The following is a 14,313-nucleotide window of genomic DNA, read 5'->3' as shown; positions in this document are numbered from 1 at the left end:
TTAGCATGCCTCCCTAACAGAGGCAAAGCCATAAATATCAAAGTGCCACAATATTAACATTTGAAATGTTTATTTATTGGCCAGCTACTGTTGACTTCAGATACAATAGTTTCTCCCTAGGCTCCTTCACTATGTGGGACCACTGCGTAATGTGGGCACATCAGAAAACACTTCACTAGGTGGGACTAATCCTCTATCCACCTTAGCTATGAATCTCCCCTACCCTCGACTGAGAAGAGAAGCTGGGGCTGTCACACTGCTTCCAGAAGGGGTTTTCTCAGAAGATCTACCTCCTAAATGCCATTACCCCTCATTGTGGAGCACTGTATGCAGTGAGAGGCATGGGCTAGCAGGATCCCTGCCCCTCTCTATACAATGCTACCATCTAAACCTACCACTATGCCTAGTCCCTCACCTCTATTCCTAGCCTCAATCTCCAGGGGTACAAAGAATGGTCCATCCATGCTAACGCATCATTCTATCCCTCTCTCAAAACAGAAGCAAGCAAGTAAAGTCTTATCATTTCTACCTTCCCCATGCCAGCTACTACAGATGCATGAGCTGCAAGTTGAACTTCAGCTGCCTTGCTCATAAGTCAGAGGTCTATCCCTCTGTGGAAAAGGGGCGGACACAAACGTAACATTATAAAAGGCTTTGCCAAGACAAATGTTTTAAACATCATTGTGTATTCAATGTAAGTTCTCTTTTTCACCTGTATTTCCACAGATATACATTTATATATAAATACATACAGACATGGATGCATGCACACGCACACACACACACACACACACACACACACACACAGGTAGCAGAATTTGGCCAACAGAGAGTATTACAACACAAATCAAATAAAAAGAGGTTAACAAAAAATACTGCAAGTCTTTTTATCAGTACATTAAACAGGAAGATGATATAGTACAGGTTTTGCAGTACGAGTTCATACAAGGCAAATGATTGCTATAAGTGTACTGAAAAACAGCAGTAATCAAGATTACAAAAAGTAACTAAGGCTACACACAAAAGTAATGGAAAAGAAAAGAAATTAGGTTGAAATACACATACGTTTGAGCTATCAAGCATTCTCTGGTAGGTCTGATTATATTACAAGAAACACATGTATTCTTATTGCATATTTTTTTCATTTACATAGTATTTATTAACATTTACAATTGTATGGACTTCCACAATAGCTGCAGATTAAATAACACTAATTTCAGCTCTCCCAGTCTGAAAACAGACCCTCAGAAGAGACAGCCAGAGAAAGTACAGTTTTGTACCTACCATAAATGTAGATGTTCGAGTGCTAATACAGCTGCAGTCCTTACATATGGGGTTCTCCTGCCGTCAGGCGGGTCCTCGGTCAGCCGAATTCCAAAGTCTAGGTCTGGCGTCGGTTGTTGTTGCCTTCTTCCCTGACGTCAGTGCGACAGGGGTATATAAGACACGGCCGACGCCATTTTCTTTAGTCTTTCTTGCCCCAGATGTCAGGTGCCCCCAGAAGGAAGGCAATACATAATTTATATATCTATGTATAGTCATGCAATGCAATATAATCTAAATTCAGTAGTTGCAAGCAAATACACCATAGAATGATAACCCAAACAGGTTGTTTGTGGAGGAATTAGCCACTAGGCCTGTGCCAAGAGGGGAAGGAGGGAGGGAAACCTGGACTGCTGCTGTATTAGCACTCGAACATCTACATTTATGGTAGGTACAAAACTGTACTATGTTCATCATGCATACAGCTGCAGTCCTTACATATGGGTAGAATCCCAAAGCTATGCACAGGGTGGTAAGCACTAGGTGGAATTAGGAGGAGCCAGAATGCCCTGCAACACAGCAGTGGCAAAGCCTGCTCTTGTTTTGGAGTATAAAGGTAGGTGGTAGTGTTTAGTGAAGGTATGCACTGAACTCCAAGTGGCTGCCTCCAAAATATCTTTGGTAGGAACTCCTCTGAGGAAGGCTGTAGAGGTAGCTGTGGCCCTTGTGGAGTGGGATTGGATGCCTGTAGGCACAGATTTACCATGAAAGGAGTAACAAAAACGTATGCAGTGGCCTATCCATTTTGAAATTGTCTGTTTGGAAATTGGCTTCCCTTGAGCTCCTACAGCATAGGACACAAAGAGTTATTCTGATTTCCTGAACAGCTTTGTTCTGTCCAAATAGTAACGCAGCTGTCTATGGATGTCTACGGAATGTAGCAGCCTTTCCCCTTTGTTTTGAGGATTGGGGTAAAAGGTAGGTAAGTGTATGGCCTGATTTAAAGCTACCCTGGATACTACCTTAGGCATAAATGATGGGTTGGTTCGTAGGGAAACCCTGTCCTGATGGAAGATGAGAAAGGGCTGCACAGCCATGAGGGCTTGTAATTCCGAGACCCTACGAGCTGAGGTAATAGCCAGAAGGAAAGCTGTTTTCCAGGACAAATATTGTAAATCTGTTGAGGCAGCTGGTTCAAAGGGAGGCAATGTCAATTTTTCCAGTATGTAATTAAGATCCCAGGATGGGATTGGTTGTTTCCTTGGGGGTCTTATATTCTTAGCCCCTCTGAGGAACTGTCTTAAGAGTGGGTGAGAGAATAAGGGTGGATCAGTGTTGTATTCTGCAGAAATGGCTGAGGCATGGATTTTAATGGAGGAGAATGACAGTCCACTGTTCAGCAGCTCAGTTAGATACTGTAATATCTGAGGCAAATTCAGTTTTCTAGGATCCAGGTCCTTTTTCTCATTCCAAGCGCAAAACCGTTTCCATTTTGTGGAGTAAGCTTTTCTAGTAGATGGCCTTCTGGCTTCCAAAATGACATCCTGTACCTCCTTGGAGAGTAGGGTCTGTTGTGGTATTAAGGAATTTTCCATGCAGCCAGATTGAGTGTTTTCAGCTGACTGTGAAGAGTTTTGTAGCTGTGCTGAGTCAGAAGGAGAGGCATTAGAGGTAGGGTCCAGGGAAGAGAATGTGTTAGGCTCCTCAGCAGTGGATACCAGTGTTGTCTTGGCCAGTCTGGAGCAATCAGTATCATCTTTGGTCTGTCTGTTCTTGTTTTCAAAAGCACCTTGGTCAGTAGAGGAAGAGGTGGAAAGGTGTAGACTGTCCTTGCTGTCCAACTGAAAGAAAGGGCGTCCACTCTCCAGGCCTTTGGATGAAATGTCCTTGAGCAGAACTTTGCCAATTGGTGATTTTTGTGGGAGGCAAAGAGATCTATGTCTGGCCTTCCCCAGGCTTGGATTATCTTTGTAAACACTTGAGGATGCAACTTCCATTCGTGAGGATCTGTCATATTTCTGCTTAGATTGTCTGCCAGCGTGTTTTCCATACCTGGCAAGTACTGTGCTTGAAGCTCGATTTGCCATTCCAGAGCCCTGTTCCAAAGTGACATGGCCAGCCTGCACAGGGGGTATGAATGTGTTCCTCCCTGTTTGTTTATGTACCACATGTGATGTTGTCTGTTCTTATTAATAATTACCCAGGATGCCGGAGGTACTTGAAAGCTGTAATTGCATTTATCACTGCTAGCATTTCCTTTTGATTGATGTGAAGGTGCTTTTCCTTTTGGAACCATTTGCCCTGAATGCACCTGTCTGTCATGTGTGCCCCCCAGGCGTAGTCTGAGGCGTCTGTTGTGATGACTTGATTTGCTTGAGGCGTGCTGAATGGCAGACCTGCGTTTGTTTGGCATGCTTGAGCCCACCATAGAAATTCCTTTTGTAAACATGGAATTAGTGGTATTACTGTTTCCAAACTGTGGCTGTGTTGAGACCATAGGTTTTTTAAGTACCATTAAAGTTTCCTCATATGCAACTTTGCACATGGGATTAGAAGAATGCAAGATGCCATGAATCCCAGCACCTGCAGGATTTTCCTTGCAGTTAGCCTGGTACAATTTGCTAGTATCTTGAAGTACTGAGTTAGTTGCCCCTGTTTTTCTGGCGTAAGATAGGCCATCTGGGTGTTTGTGTCCAAGTTGGCACCCAGGAAAATTATTTTCTGAGATCTGTTAGCCTGGATTTCTCTTTGTTGACTGTGTATCCCAGAGAATTCAATAACTGTATTACATAAGCCAGATGCTCCAGAAGTATGTGCTTGCTGTCCGCTTGGATCAGGCAGTCATCCAAATAAGGGTATATTTGTATCCCTTGAAGTCTGCAGTAGGCAATTACTGATGCCAGGCATTTCGTGAATACTCTGGGCGCAGTAGATAAGCCAAAGGGCAATGCAGAGAATTGATAGTGGATTGAACCTGCAAGATATCCGAGGTATCTTCTGCAGCTTTGTCTGATTGGAACATGCAGGTATGCCTCCTTGAGGTCCAATGTTACCAGCCAAGACCCCTTGCCCAGCATGGGAAGAAGCTGCTGTAAGGTGAGCATCTTGAATTTTGGTACTAGTAGAAATGTGTTTAGGATGGATAAGTCCAAAATGGGTCTCCAATCGGTTCCCTTCCTTGGAACCAGGAATAGTCTGAAATAAAAACCTTGACCTTGCTCGTGAGTAGGTACCTCTTGAATAGCTTTCATGTCCATGAGCTTTGAAATTTGTATTTGAGCCTCTGCCCTTTGATTGTGTGGCAGGTTCGGCATGCCTCTCATTTTTGGAAGAGTGTGAAAATGAAATCTGTAGCCTCTGTTTATAATGTCCAGGATCCATTTGTCTTTTGTGACAATATGCCAATTTTTTGAAAATAATGCCAGCTTTCCTCCCAAGGGTGCTGCCACTTGAGACTTGTTTGGCATGCAAAGGGGAAAGTCATTGGGTTTGTTTTCTGTATTGCTGTGCATTGTCTTCACCACCTCTTGATGCTGGAGGTTGCCATTGTCTGCCTCTACATGATCCTTGAGATTGTCCTCTGCCCCTTCCGTGTCTGTATCTACCTCTTTGGGGCTTGTCTTTTGGCTGGAAAGGACCAGTTTTTTTGTAGGCCAATTTCTACTAAATCGTGGTGGTTGTACCTGCAGAAAAGCCTTAACAGTTTGCATAGATTTAGCTTTTTCTTCCATTTTCCTTAGTATTTCCTCAGCATTAGTACCAAATAACACATCCTTTTGTAAAGGAGCATCCAGTAATTTAGCCTTGGCATGATCAGGCAGGGTTTGTTCCCTAAGCCAAGCCTGTCTACGAATGACTGATTCTGTAACTGCAGCTCTACTTGAGGCCTCTAGAGCATCATAACCACATTGCAAGGTGTGCTTACCCACTTGTTCTGCACTATGTATCATATCTTGCAACTCCTTCAGATCTGGTTGTTCAGGTTGTGACATTTTATTCTTTAATTGTGATAACAGAAACTGCTGATATTTAAGCATATGGAACTGACAATTTAAGGCCCTCATGGCTAGAGTGGCCGAGGTATATACCTTTTTTCCCCACCTTTCTAAGGATCTAGACTCTCTTTCGGAGGATAATGGATTCTTAGCAGTAGAGGCCTTCATTCCCTTGGGACCCTGAGAAATGGTTTCTGGGTCAGCATTATGGCTTTTGTAAAGAAATTGGTGTGAGTTAGGAACTCTGTATTACCTATCAGGCTTGACTGGGGCTGGAGGCAGGGAATCCGGATTAAGGCAAGCCTCCGAATAAACATCATCAAGTATGTCCAAGACAGGAGGTATCGCCAGAGGCCTGTGCTGGGGTAGTAGAAGAAATTCCCTAAGACTTTTCTTTGAATCTGAAAAATCCTGGCCTTCCCAATGGAAGTGTTCCCTCAAGGTATGCAAGGTTTCCCCGAATGAGAAATCCTCTGGGGGGGATACAGAAGGAATGGACTGTTCTGCATCAGAATCTTCAAAAGGGGAGTACGAATGCTCCTCTTCATCAGAATGTTCTGAAATAATGGAGCCCTGGTCAGAAGAGGGAGATTCTTCTTCCACTCTGGGTCTCTTGTCCGGTGGGGGTTGTGAACCCGATAAGAGTAATTAAATCCTCAGCCATTTTGAGCATCAGCTTTTTAGGCATGGGGCCTGTAGATGGGCCCTGTGCAACAGGCCTCTGGGAGTGCATGGCTGATTTAGACTTAGTAAAGGCCTTGATGAAAAAGGAAGAAGAAGGTCTGAAGACACCATGGGTGGAAGTAGATCTGTCCACATTAAGAGGTTCAACACTCACCGTGGCTTCGGTAGCTGTAGTCAGGGTGTGGGCCGAGGAACCTGCGGTCTCGGGTACAGAGGACACCACCAGAGAAGCGTCGTCGGTAGACAGGGGCTGCGTAGGCACCTCACTGAGAACCAGACCACGTGAAGTCGGTCTTGGCGGGGTGTCGGTTGAGACCGCGGGCCTCGCGTGTCGGTCTTTGTCCTTGCGTTTTTTGGACAAAACGGTAGTCGGAGTCTCCGACGACATTTTATAGTTAAAAGCTTTACCGAAAAAGTGCTGGGTGAACTCCGCCCAACGCTTAATAGTGCGTTTATTAAAGGTAGCACAAAAGCGACAGCCCGAGACATCGTGGTCTGGGCCTAAACAAGGTATACAGAGGGAATGGAAATCCTTATGCGGTATTTGCTTCCCACAAGAAATACAATTGTTAACTTTGTCTGACATCAGTCTGAGGCAAGAAAAGTTTCCCCAACGAGGTGCTTAGCTTTAAAGAAGACTTCGGTTTCCAAATTTTCGTAATTTCAGGAGCTGGCCGACCGGCACTTGCGAACTGCTTCTGCTTCGGGCACCGCGCGGCAAAAAAGACTGAAGAAAATGGCGTCGGCCATGTCTTATATACCCCTGTTGCACTGACGTCAGGGAAGAAGGCGACAACAACCGACGCCGGACCTAGACTTTGGAATTCGGCCGACCGAGGACCCGCCTGACGGCAGGAGAACCCCATATGTAAGGACTGCGTATGCACGATGAACATCTTGCATTTTCAGCTAAATTTCAGTAACTGTCTATTAAGTGCACTGCCCGGATGCCAGCAAAAAAGAAATTCTGAGAATCTGAAAGAAAATCAATCACAAAAGGTGAGGAAAAAACAGTGAATGGGAAGAATTCTGCAGCTCTTCAGCAAAAATCAGTGTTTAGTTTCCAAAATGTAAAACAATTATTTTTTAAACAATAAACAGCTTTATTACATTATCACATACAACATAGGCAATCTTACATTTATATAAATGAAAATAAAACATACCAACATAATTTCAGTTGCAATCATTATACATTACAAAACCATGCTGACACAACTGTAGCTGCAAAAATTATACATCACTTATAATATATCCAGTCATTGTCAGTCAAACATTACATAGCTCATTCAAATCCTGCCTTCATTTAAACTTCACTCCTCCTCTGCATGTATTGATTTTACAATATCCATTTTTTCCCTAAGAATTTTGCTCCTACCCTTTTCTAAAGATCCCAATTCCAGTTGTTTTCTCTCTCTTACGATCTTCACTACTTCTAGTAAAGTTGGTTTAGACTTTGATTTCCATTTTCTAGTAATTGCTTTTTTGGCAGCCATCAATAATTAGACTCAGCAAGGCCGTACTATGTCTAGGCAATTCCAATTCTGTATCATAGCTTAAAAAATAATTTCCTTAGTTACACTAATTTTCTCACTCAGTATCTATGACAGAGCAGTGTGGAGGGAATCTTTAAAGCCTGTCAGCTCATTACACTCCCAAAAATATGTTCCCAGTTATTTCTTTCTTTCCCATTGTATCTCCTACATCTTCTGTTTACCTGAAGAAAAAAATTTGGAAGTCTACTTGGGGTATAAAAATACCCATGTAAACACTTCCAAACAAAGATCCTAAATCTTCTGGACTTCATTGCATATTTTGAGAGACAAACATACATCTCCTCATTGTTTCTTTGTGAAAATCTAACCTCCTCTGATTGATTTTTTATGCTTATCATGCAATATTTTATATACCCTACTACTTATTTATTTAGTGTTCCAAACATCAATTGCAGTTCCCTCCAACAAGGCAACATAAAATGCAGCACCTCTACTACCTTTTCCACAATTTTTCTAATTCTCATTGGATGCAGCTTTACATTTAGGTTTACTCTTGATTTCCCACTTCACTGATGTGACAACCATGAGACCCAAATTATCCCCATTGAGTCAAATGTAGTTGTTAAACATTTTCCTGACAGATACATTCCCAATTAGAGGCTCACCTATGTTTATATTACCCACTGAACCAAGTCTAAAGCAGTTGTGTGCTGGGTACCATGGCACATCCTATCCTGCCATTTTAACATAAAATTAGCTTACTGTGAACTATTCTTGTTCTAACACACATTTCTGAACTTTAATTATTGAATCACAACCATGAGGATTGGATAAGTGCCTTATCAGAAACAAAATAAATAGTGAAATTGTAACCTTAAATGTGTGAACTCTCCCTGCAACCTAACTGATTTTAAACCTCTGCCTTGCAATAATGTCCATGAATTTCACTTCAGTTTCCTCAATATCTTTTAGGTAATTTTGCATTAGTAAACCTAAACACTTCTATGCTAACACAGTTAGTTTAAATGTATTCCTTAATTTACTATACCAAGCACAAGTCTTGTTACAGCTTAATCATGAATACTCTCCAAAATACCTTAATACTATTAACACTCCTAGTAGGACTCTACAATTTCTGCAATCTGCATAAAATCAAGCAAATAATCTAAACCAGGACCCCCTTGAAAATCTCTCTCTTTCTCCTTCCTGACTATTAAGACCAGCTTTTCAACAGCTAGCGACTGGACAACATTGTCTACTATCCTAATTTTTATACTGTTTCCCACTTCCTGATTAATTAATATATCTGCTTGTTGGTTTCTGTACTTCACTTTTATCCAAACCAGGAAACTGTCTCCAAAGTTTCCATACTTAGAGAGTTTTCAAACAAGAATTCCCAGTTGATTATACCAAATGCTTTTATGAGGGCAAACGAAATAATGATGCCTACAGGAGTATCATCAATTTCTTTTACAGGTCAATTAAGCTATCTAAAGACCACCAGTTATCTATGCTCTGTGTTATGTATACATCCAGACAGCCCTTTCCAAATCAGTTTAAGACAAGACCATACAAGAATTTCAGTATTTGTATTAAATGAATAAATCATCCTATAGTTTTTTTTGGATCACTGGTGTTTTTATCTTTAGGAATATGTACTGTTCAAGCTGTTTTCTTTTCTGAATTATACCCAAGTTTAGCTGCAATTATATTAAACAGTTTAGCTGAAAAGTCACATAGCTATTGGCCTTCCAGTTTTCCAAATTTGAAATGAATGTCACCTTATCCCCCTCCCTCCCATTTTATTACTTTTTATTCTTTTAATTGCGATTTTTGCTTCTGCTGGAGTTATGGCACACCTCAAACATCTTCCTGAAATAAATTAATTCTAGCTGAAATATTCTAGTACCATATTAAATATTCAAAAATGTCTCTCTCTAAATTTTTTTTTGTTCTGAGAATAAAACTGTACCACTTCTATCAACATCAGATTATCTACTTGAGATAGGATTGTTTGCAGTTTTTATAATATATTGCCAAGTAAGTGTAAACTGTCATGTACCCTTTCCTAGTCTATTTTAATATCTTGGTTCTTTTATTTTCTTCTGATCTTCTCTTTTACCTTTCTCAGCCATTATGCTTGCTGTCCTTGCTGTTTTTAAAGCATCCCATCAAACTAGATCCTTACTTTCAACATCCTTAATGTTCGCTGCTATACTTTGCTTAAAAAAGAAAAACAGTTATTTCTTCTAATTTTTACAAGCTAAATTGTTATTTCATTATATGGTTTCTTACAATTCATGAGTAACTGACAAAGCATGATGTGAAATGCATCAATCCTTTAATGACTTTAATTGGAAGAATATGAAGGGCTGTTGGCTTTACATCTGAAGGGAGTGGAGGGGAGGCAGTACAGTGAGAGTTACAGAAAGTGTAGTGCAAAATAGAACTGCACCCCTGACAGTTGTGCAAAATCTTGCTGATTTGCTGTTTTGAAAAAGAGGCCACCTGCATCTTCTTTGGAAGCACTTATTTGTAGATTTAGTACATTGTTATTGGTGTTACTACTATAGATATGTTTGGTCATTCATACTCTATTCAACAACTTTGCTCACAGTTACATACTTTGTGTGCTTATATTGCTTTGCCAATATTCTCAGACCTTAAACTTTACAGTTTTTCTGTAACTGGAACATTACCGAGATTAGCATTAAAAGGGTGGGTCCTCCTATATATGATAAAGACTATTTGTCATGGAAGATGGATATCCATTACTAGGAACTCATAACAGAATTTATGCATTATGCCAAAAGGTATAATAAATGGCTTAAACTGGACAGAAATTATATTTTACAGAAGTAGAAATATTTAACTGATAGTTCTGACACACATCCAATAACTATTTCAGATCATTTACCAATAAAAAATAAGATAAAGATGCAGGGTAATGATTTAAGAATGAAACACTGGTACTTTCCTACTTACATATTAAAAAGAGAGGCATTTTTAGGAATGGGTAGTATAAATCATGCAATTTCTTAGAAAGGGATAACAAATAAGTGGGATAAAATGAGAATGGAGCTTAAAAACAGAACGAGTAATGGGAAAGAAAATAATAGTATTATTTAGAGGTTTGGCAAAGGTTAAAGTATTGGAGAATAAGGGAAATGTCACTGAACAAGAAGAGGAGCAACTGCAGACTGCTAAACAGAAGATAAGGGAGCATATGGATAACATGCATGAGTTTACAAAGGTTGCTGGTAAGACTATTTTGATACTGCTACAGCACAAAACCCTTTTAGTACAATGAACTGGGTAACAAAGTAGAAAGGACTGTTGCCAAATTAAGGGAACCTATGACAAGAACAATAATGACAGATCCTATAATAATATTATAGACATTTTGGAAGTTTTATGGACATCTGAATAAAGTTGAAAAATGTGGAAACCAGGAAAACGTCCTGATAGAAATATTTAAGAAAGACCTAACTAAGCTAAAGTGAGAATAAGATGAGGCTCAACAAGTAACAGTGAAAATAAGAATGGATGCAATAAAAATGGTGATGTATGATCGCTACATCAATAGGGAAGTCAACAGGAAACGATGCAATTCCTCTGGAAATATGGAAGATGAGAGAGAATAAAGTAATAAAGATGTAAAAGAGTTTGATTAACGGTATTTTAATAGGAATAGAAGCAAAAGCATCTTGGAAGAAAGCTGTGGTGGCTATACTACCTAAGCAGGGTAAAGACAAAGACCCATCTTCATATGGACTCATTTCAGTTTTAAACAGTGATCATAAAGTGTTTATGTCTATACTAAGAGAATGTCAAAGGTTTTCAAAATTGATAGATCTGGGCCAATGTGGTTTTGGAAAACATTTGAGAACACTGGCAGAACAATGGTGATCCAGAGGGAAGCATAATGTAAGAAAATATGCCACTGTTGATGGGTCTTCATGCAATGGAAGCATTTGATGGAGTCAGATGGGATTTTGTGAGTATAGTAATGGAAGCATATGCATTCCCTGACAGAATATTAGTGTTAATTATGAGAATATGTCCTATATCTCTAACGGACAGGGACAGGCTGTGATTATTTGATATGTACAAGCTTATGTCATTAACTTGCAAAATTTATTATGGCACAGACACGTCAGCATAATTTTGGTAGATTTGAAGTAAGTTTGACTAGGCTGAAAATTGTTCTTGAACCTACGAAATTATAATATATGAAGGATCAGAGCAAGAATTAATGTGAGAAAGTTTCTTTCTGACAAGTTGTGTTTCATCAGTGGCACAAGGCATGGATATCCTCTTTCTCCTTTGTTATTTGCTATATATTTATAGCCACTGACAAAGAAAATAAGGGACTCAGAAATTCAGGGATATAATTAGTATGGTTATCAAGAGAAGTTAGCTTTATTTGTATATTACATTATTTTATACTTCACAAATACAAAAAGGGACATTTCAGTGTTGTAGTATATTTTCAGAGAAGTCTTTTTTGAATATAAAATGAAAAAGCTTAATCAAAGGCTATGGTGGTAAACTGCATTAGCACATGAATTGGTTCAGCATCACTGATATTTATGGGGACATAAGATTAAATATTTAGGAATATGGATTAAAAAGGATTCAGTTTTGGCAGTTAAAGATATATGGAAAGAGATTAAACAAAGGATGACACAAAAAAAAAAGGCGACAACCTGGACGCTCTTGGTTGTCGATATGGGCAATAAGATACAAGTAGTGAAAATGTTTTTAGTTCTTTTAGTTTAATATGCAGATTAGACATATTTTTATCAACCAGAGGAGAAGTTATGGATGACAATTAATAAAGAGTTGAAGGAATTTATCAAGGGGAGGGCAAAAGTTAAGTAGAATAAGTTGATTCTCCCCACAGAACAAGGTAGTTTAGGATTACCTGATTTGAATGAATATTTTGGAGCTACACAGTTAAGGCTCATATACTTAGCACAATAACAAGGTTATAAATCAAAGTGAAAAGGGAAAGATTTTGCCAATAGGGATGAATGCAAGAAGGGGGTATAGAAAAAAAGGCAAGAGGAGGCTAGAAAATACCTGGAGAAAATTGGCAAAGGAACCAAGTAAATCCCTAACTAGACAGTGAAAGCCAATCAAGTGGGAGCAACTGACATAGAAATAAATGGAATTTCTGGGAATATAAGCACAGCATACCTCTCAACTGCCCAGATTTTATCAGAATGTTCAGGTATTTGCTTCATATTGTTGGTCTGTTCCTCATAAAATTTTAGGATTTCTGCCAAGAGAGTTAAATTTCCCTGAAGTCACTACATATTGATACACATTTGAGTTTCAGACTTCATATATTTCAAAAAATGCATGCTAGGGGGCATGGCCAAGATGGCTAACTGAGAACACCAACTGTTGAAAGTTCTGTGACAAAACTTTTTTCTGACAGAAAATATAATAAAAAAAATAAAATTTGGAAATACTTGTTACCTAATTTTATTCACTAATACAGAAAAGGCTTAAAGTTTCAAGTTCTTCAAAAGCTGTAATTTTTCTGTCAGAATTTCAACTGCTTGGATAAGAGAGAAGATCCTTCAACATGAGCCACTTCAGAAATGGTACTCGGCATTCTTGCGTTAAAAAAGACATACAATCACTAATATAGAGTATGCAGGTTGCGTTACTTAAAACAGACATAATGGATATAAAACTAGAAAGCTTCAATGAAGAGAACAGAAATAAGACGGAACATTTAGATATTCTTATGAAACATCAAAGTACACAAAACAGCAGTATGGAAGAAACTTTACATGATCTTGAAGGAAGAATAACTAAAGGTGAGTCTCAGACTGAATTTATTTTTAAACTCAGAGAAAAACAATGATGTAGACAACAGACTGAGATGAAATAACATTAGAATGTATAGTATTCCTGAAAAGTAAGAGGGAGACAATATAATAAATCTCTTAACTACCTGGCTACATAAAACATTAAATCTACCCGAAACTTTATCTTTTGGAAATTAAAGGCCACATAGTTCCCTAAAATCACCTTTGAAAAAGTAAAACTCACCACCACGTTCAATTATAGTTAAGTAAATGTCTAGCTTAGAAAAAGATCAAATATTAAAAAGAGTATGGTCCAGCCAACCTATTAAAACAGTTGAACATGCATTCAGATTTGACAATGATTATTCCAAGAAAAGTAAAGAGTAAAAGAAAATCCTTTTTACCACTGATCAAATAACTTAAGAACAATATTAAAACCACTTTGCTATTTCGAACAATTTATTTCTGAAGAAACCAAAATATTTAACATGCTGAAGGAGGCATCCACTTTTGTTAACAGCAATAAAATCCTTAACACTGAAGAAATGGAGTGGAACAGTATATCCCTGAAGAAACACAGTAAGTCAATTCCAGGAAAACTGTTTCCAAAATTAAAAAGCCTACGCAATAGTGAGTGGTATCCGCTTCCTATTAGAGTGTAACCCAGTTGTGTGGTGGGAAAAAATCTGGATGGAAGAACACTCTTACTGGAATGGTTGTTACTCCTGGAGGTCCAAGTCTTGGACCTGAAAAAGACTTAGAGATTCGTATGCAGTTTTGGATAAAGCTATTGTGGCTCTTAAAAGGGCCTTTGTAGGCTTGAGGAAGACTGTTTTGGCTCTTATAAGGGCCTTTTTGGTGTGGAGAGGTAGTCCTGAGGAGGACCTTTTTAGTCCTGAAGAGGACTGTTTTGGTTCTGAGAAGAACCTTTTGTGGTGGGTTGGTCCTGAGAAGGACTTTTGTAGTCCTAAGGAGGACTGTTGGGGTTCTGAGAAGAACCTTTGTGGTGTGTTTGGTCCTGAGGAGGTCCTTTGTAGCCCTAACAAGGAC

The 14,313-nt window shown here is 39.2% G+C and overlaps 1 protein-coding gene across 1 annotated transcript in view; it reads right to left on the bottom strand.

The window, feature by feature from the left end:
* Positions 1–14,313, bottom strand: part of MSH3 (mutS homolog 3) — a 3,764,176-nt gene that overhangs the window by 3,246,204 nt on the left and 503,659 nt on the right. The window lies entirely within an intron of this gene.

This window comes from Protopterus annectens, chromosome 2.part2, assembly GCF_019279795.1.
Source record: "Protopterus annectens isolate FY-2018-M chromosome 2.part2, PAN1.0, whole genome shotgun sequence".
In the NCBI taxonomy this organism is placed as follows: Eukaryota; Metazoa; Chordata; order Ceratodontiformes; family Protopteridae; genus Protopterus; species Protopterus annectens.
The sequence above is the reverse complement of the archived record's forward strand: the minus strand, read 5'-3'. Positions and strand labels throughout refer to the sequence as shown.